Source organism: Oncorhynchus mykiss, chromosome 2 (genome assembly GCF_013265735.2).
Source record: "Oncorhynchus mykiss isolate Arlee chromosome 2, USDA_OmykA_1.1, whole genome shotgun sequence".
NCBI lineage: Eukaryota > Metazoa > Chordata > Actinopteri > Salmoniformes > Salmonidae > Oncorhynchus > Oncorhynchus mykiss.
This window is the reverse complement of record NC_048566.1, coordinates 44,739,924-44,746,291: the sequence shown is the minus strand read 5'-3', so window position 1 is coordinate 44,746,291 and position 6,368 is coordinate 44,739,924.

Here is a 6,368-nt window from a genome sequence, read left to right as displayed (position 1 = left end):
GTGCGTGTGTCTCAGAACCTCGGCCTCGTTGCGTGCCACGGACGCTGCAGTAGTTCAACGAAACTGAGAGTCACTCTAGTCCTTTAGTTGATCTCTTGTTTATACCTATGTTTATCTGAATTGACCCTGTAAGCATATTGACCAGGTGCGTGTGTCTCAGAACCTCAGCCTCGTTGCGTGTTACAGACTCTTTGATATTCCATTGGGGCAAGGGATCACCAACGGGTCCTCTCATCCAGTCCAAACTTGAATCTCTAAATTTAGTAAACCACCGACTTTAGTTCAACCTCTCAGCCAGTAGAGGGGAGTCGCTACTGAACTAAATTCTCAAAGAACTCTGACCGATTGAAACTCTGCTCCTGATCTCGTGGGTCTCCTCGTCATCTCTCAAAGGTAATTAAATAACAATGTTAAAGCATTTAATGTAGAGATAAGTGTTATCATTGTACCAGGCATTTTATAGAGCATTAAGGTATTTGCATGCTTTAGATTAACGCTGTGTGTGACCGAGTAACAAATTGTGTATTTTGAAGTGTGTTTGATTGTAAAAGACAAAAAACAGAGTGTTTTCAAAAATAAACGGTAGTCTTATTTTGTCTCAAGTAAAAGGTTCTCTCAAAGACCGTTAACGGCACGGGAGATAACAACTCTGACACTCCCCGCTACCGGGACACTGGAAACGTGGATCAATGCTCTATGACAGAATGAGTTACCATTAAAAGACAAGGAGGAAGGTGTGTCCAGTAGTGATTCATTTAATTGTCTTATCGATCTATCTAAGTTGTATTTTCCAAGTGCTACATAGCCGACGGGCAGAGTAGTGAGACTAAGTTGACTAAAGGTCTTCACACTTTAAACTAGATACATCACAGAGGGGAAACACTCAACCACAGGGAAATCATATGGAGACTGGTAGGACTAGTGCTTAATAATAACTCAAGGACCAATTAGTGGTGAAGCAAAGAGTCTAGAGGATAAAGGTGGGGTTCACACATCCCAGCTAGAGCTAGACCGTTGAGAGTGACAAGGCAAAAGACCTCTCTACGAGGACAACGCTTCGATATAGAAAGAGAGGCAGGGCTACGCGAGCGGTCCAGGTTATACCGAGATAACCTGAAGTATCTATAGTGCCCTGTCCAATCCAGGGAACGGGACGCTAACCACCTCTAGCACCCCGCTGCCGGCCAAGTGGCGGGGCTGAAGGTTTCGTATCGCGACAAGCTAACAGGAATGTCTCTGTTGACTGATCTGAGACCAGTTCCAAATGCACTGCTCTGGTTACAGCACAAGTGAACAGTGCAACGTATGACTTCTCCACAGAATAATTTTCTTTCACGTAGAGCGGTCCTGCAAATTCCACACCTGTGACTTCGAATGGTGGGGATTCAGTTATTCTGTCTTTTGGTAAAGGCGCAGTGACCTGCTGTCCGGCCCTTGCCTTGAATCTCTTGCACACTATACATCTTGCCACTGTGCTCTTGACTAGCTGCCTAGCACTCAAGATCCAGTATCGCTCACTGATTTGTACTAGAGTGTCTCTTGCTCCAGAAAGCATCATGGTGGTACAGCATCAGCATTTCTGAGTATCTGGACTTATTGGGCAGAACCCATGGGTGCTGCTCTCTAAATGTGAAGTTGGACTGTTGCAGTCTTCCTCCTACACTGAGCAGTTCGTGTTCGTCCAGGAAAGGTTTCAGTTCTCTGATTTTACAGTCATTGTTTAGGCTTTTTCCTACCATCAGTAGTTTGATCTCCTGTCCAAAACTCTGTTGTTGTGTTACCTTAATCCAGTACTTTTCTGCATCGAACAGTTCGTCAGCAGTCAGTTCACCTTGCATCTTTATGGTTGTACGAGCATTGGCTATATATCTCTTTATCCAGGCGGTGACTCTGAACACTCTTTTCAGTTTGCTGTACCTTTCAAGCTCCAACACAGGTTCAGTAATGTCTGTGCTGTTTGCTGCGAGTACAGTAACCTGGCAACTGGACTTGAGTTCTATATTCACCTCTTCCGGAACCTTGTTATCATCAGTCTCTCCGGACTGATTGGGTGATGTCAGAATTCTGGGTCCATTACACCACTGCTCGCTCTGTGTCAAGTTTCGAACAGTTTGTCCTCTTGTAGGGCAGTTCTGAACACCACTGTTGCCATTCTTATGTCAGATCAGTTGGTAATTCTTCGTCCCAGCTGAGTCCCCTCTCCCACATCTCCTGGAACATGCACTTGATCCTGATGGTGAAGGGAGTTAAGAAACCAAGAGGGTCGAAGATACGTGCAGACGACTGCAGAACACTTCTCTTTGTTTTCCTTTTGCCTTAGAATGCTCAGTAGCGGCCTGAGGTCAAACACAGACATCCGTTTCTGGCCTCCATACTAAACCTAAAACCTTCAGCACTAATCCTTGTCTTTGTAACGTCAACGGGTGGTCAGTTGTCGTACTCTCCTCCCATTTTGTTTTCAAGTCAGGAGAATTGGTCATCCATTTGCAGAGGTCCATGCCTGCAATCGACAGCATTCGCTTTGCAGTTGTTGTCACAAGTTAAGCCTCTTCAACATTGCGTGAACTTGCAATAAAGTAATCTACATAGAGTGACTCTCTCAGTATCTCTACAACTTCTGGTTGTTCTGTTTCAGGTGCTTCCTGATTGTAGCTGCCAGCAAAAATGGACTTGGGGAAGCTCCAAATACCACTCTTTTCATCCTCAGCACACGCAGCTCCTCTTCATTTTCTCCCCTTGGTGGGCCAGTGAGCCATAGAAATCTCACGGCGTCGCTGTCTCTATCTGCTAGGGATATCTGCAGGAAAGCTTTCTTGATGTCTGCCATGAATGCGATCTCATGTAGTCTGAGCTTTATCAGAACGCTGAGCAGATCCCGATTCAGGTTCGGTCCTGTGAGTAGACAGTCATTGAGGGATGGACAGCCATCTTCATGGGACGAGGCATCAAACACCACTCTCAGTTTTGTTGTCACCTTATTTTCTCGGAGTACTGCATGGTGAGGTAAGTAGTATTTTACGTTGTCTGCACTTGATGCGTTGTCCTTGGGCACGTCCTCTGCCATATCTTGTTGTAAGTCAGTCTTTTCTTCAGACCTTCAAACTGTTTCTTGGTGTTTCTTGGCGATTCTATAGTTGTCTTGGAGTTCTGGCATTTCTCGTTTCCATGGCAACTCCACATGGTATCGCCCATCTTTGAAGGTGGTTGTTTCCTCGAACCTTTGTAGAGCCTCGTATTCCTCTGGGTTCTGTGTTTTCTTGCTTAGAATACCCAGAGACTCAAGCTCCCAGAATGAGTTGGCATCACTCACCCGTGCTGGTAGTGGATTGACGTCCTGTTTCTTCGTTATCACTCTTTGTGCACGACTGTTCAGCATGATAATGCGCTCTTTATAATCCTCTGTGCATACAATCTCTGCCTCCAATCCGTCCAATGACGTTAACTGTTCAATTCCACGATTGAGTTCAAACAAACTGTCCTCCTTAGCTGATAACAATTCCAACAATGTACTCAAGTGATCGGTATCCGGATTTGACTGGGATATTTCCAAGTCAATCTGTTTCAAAATCAGGTTTGTGGTGCCTTGAATGGTACCCCGCTTTCGTCTCATTCTTTCTGCTTCATACCGGCGTTCCTCCTCAGCCATTTCAGCCACTTCTTCATCGCAGCTCATATCCCGGGTTTCGGGCACCAAATTTTAAAATTAACTAACTTCAAAGAAATGACTCGGGAAGTCGGGTTTGATATGAAAGCTTCTTTTAGTAATAATACTTGTTCACGTTACATTTAACAACTTTAGATACTACAGAGCAATGCAGGTAAGATGCTAGCGGAAACTCAGCTTAATCACTTTGCACCTGCACATAACTGGCGCGTTATCTCTCTCATTCCTGTCGCATTCTGGAACTTGCAGTCAAAAGCATAATTCAATACAAACCAATACAATTACATATGTAAATACCTTTAAAGAAATATCTTTAGATACAGCTCAATGAATAAACTTAAACATTAACTCTGTAACACATTAAAGTTACAACATGTCCAAAGGACTATTTGATTATTGAAATTGTTTGTATTATGGTTTTGTTCCCAGGGGGGAAGGGGAAGGCACCTAGGGAGTGCTTAGGCAAGAGGCCTGCGAGCATACATAACCCATTGTATTTACTGTCTATGCACACTAGGTAAGACCTGGGCGGGCTACCCCCTGTATTTTGGTTAGCGCACCAGGTGGTGCTAAGTTAGGTAAGTAGTGGGTAGGTAGGAGAAGGGGCTTTAACTTTTTACTTTCTTTGCTTTGGTTCCATCCAACCCCTTTTCCCCAAATTTACTGTTTGAAGGAATAAATAAATTCCCAGTAAATGGTCAATTCTATGCCGTTGTCATCCTTACCTGCACCTACAGTCCCATTCATCTTTCACTCTACAGGGAGTTGAGTTGTAGCAGGGTGTTGCGTTCCTTTTTCCTAGAGGCTTACGTAACATTCTCCACCTGGTCCACCTTGTTTTGAGATAGGCATTGTCCTTCTGCAGCTGTATCAGAACCTGGTCATGTCAAGTGACGGTATCTTCAACTGTGCTAATGCGCAACTTGGCCTCAGGTGTTCTCAAAAGGAGGTCATTCAGGGAGGATTTCAGGTCATCAATGGAAGAATGGCGTTCAGACGATTTCTTGTCAATTTTCAGAGAAAGACCTTTGTTAACATCTTGAATTTCCCAGAGGAGAGTAGCAAGCATGCCGGCAGGCTCGGAAGAGGCTGCTGAGAGCAACAGGCTGGATCTGTCGTCTGAGTTATGAGGGCTAATACTAATCTTGCTAGCTGTGGCGTTATCGTTATCTTGGAAATCAAGGAAATGTTGGTCATCCTTCTTGCATCTTGGCCGGAGGTCCATGGCTCTTTGGGAAGGTAAGTACTTGACAGTTAATCAGTCAGTGTTAAAATATTGTTTCAACGTTCTTTACATAATAATAAGATAACTTTGAAGAGCTTGGTTTGTGAACGTCTGCTCAGCTCCGCGGCATCACATGCTCCCTCGTCGGTTATATTTTTACTGACATTTGAAACAGGAAGAGAAACAGAAGTTGTTTAACGAAGTCGAAAATTCAAGAAGTTATGGTATTTTAGTCAACTTATTTTTGTACTACTGGGCTATCATTGACATGGCAGGAAAGCAGTAGGAACTACTGTCTTTGATGGCAAGGAATGATGAGGATGTGAGGAGATTCTTGTTTGAGCAAAAGACCGTCCTCCATCCTGTCTTCTCTGTCCTCTCTCCTCCATGACCCAGAAACCGATGAGTGGTCCCGTAGTGTCAATTCATTAGTAGGCAAACGGAAGTGTCCTCCCCTTCTCTATAACCAAATCAAATCAAATCAAATCAAATGTATTTATGTAGCCCTTCGTACATCAGCTGATATCTCAAAGTGCTGTACAGAAACCCAGCCTAAAACCCCGAACAGCACCTTTCGAGGTTACTCGTGTATCCTACCCCGGAAGAGTTTTGAAATCAGCTCCTTTAAATGAGCTTTTGATTTGTCATAGTAGAAAAATGCACACGTTTAAAAACAATATGCTACTTATTGTTTTATCTATTAAATGTCATGCACAACTAACTTAACTTCTTGACGCTGCCCATCCCTGTCGCGGGATCATTTTCGTCAGCAACCGCTGAATAGCGCAACAGTCAAATAATATTACTAAAAAATATTAATATTCATGAAATCACAAGTGCAATATTGCAAAACACAGCTTAGCCTTTTGTTAATCCACCTGTCGTCTCAGATTTTGAAATTATGCTTTACAGTGAAAGCAATCCAAGCGTTTGTAAGTTTATCGATAGCCTAGCATAGCATTATGTACACTTAGCATCAGGAAGCTTGGTCACGAAAATCAGAAAAGCAATAAAATTAATCGCTTACCTTTGATGATCGTCGGATGTTTGCACTCACGAGACTCCCAGTTACACAATAAATGTTTGTTTTGTTCCATAAAGATTATTTTTATATCCAAAAACCTCCATTTGATTGGCGCGTTTTGTTCAGTAATCCACAGGCTTGTGCAGGTCATGACGGACAGATGAAACTTCCAAATAGTATCCGTAAAGTTCGTACAAACATGTCAAACGTTTTTTATAATCAATCCTCAGGTTGTTTTTACAATAAATAATTGATAATATTTCAACCTGATGGTAGCTTTTCAAATGGGAGAGAGAGAAAAGGTCTACTCCAAGCTGCTCACGCATGCAAAACTCTGCGGACACAGCTATCCAATGACGCGATGTGATCATTCTCGCTCATTTTTCTGAATAAAAGCCTGACACTATGTCTAAAGACTGTTAACACCATGTGGAAGCCATTGGGAAAGGAATCTG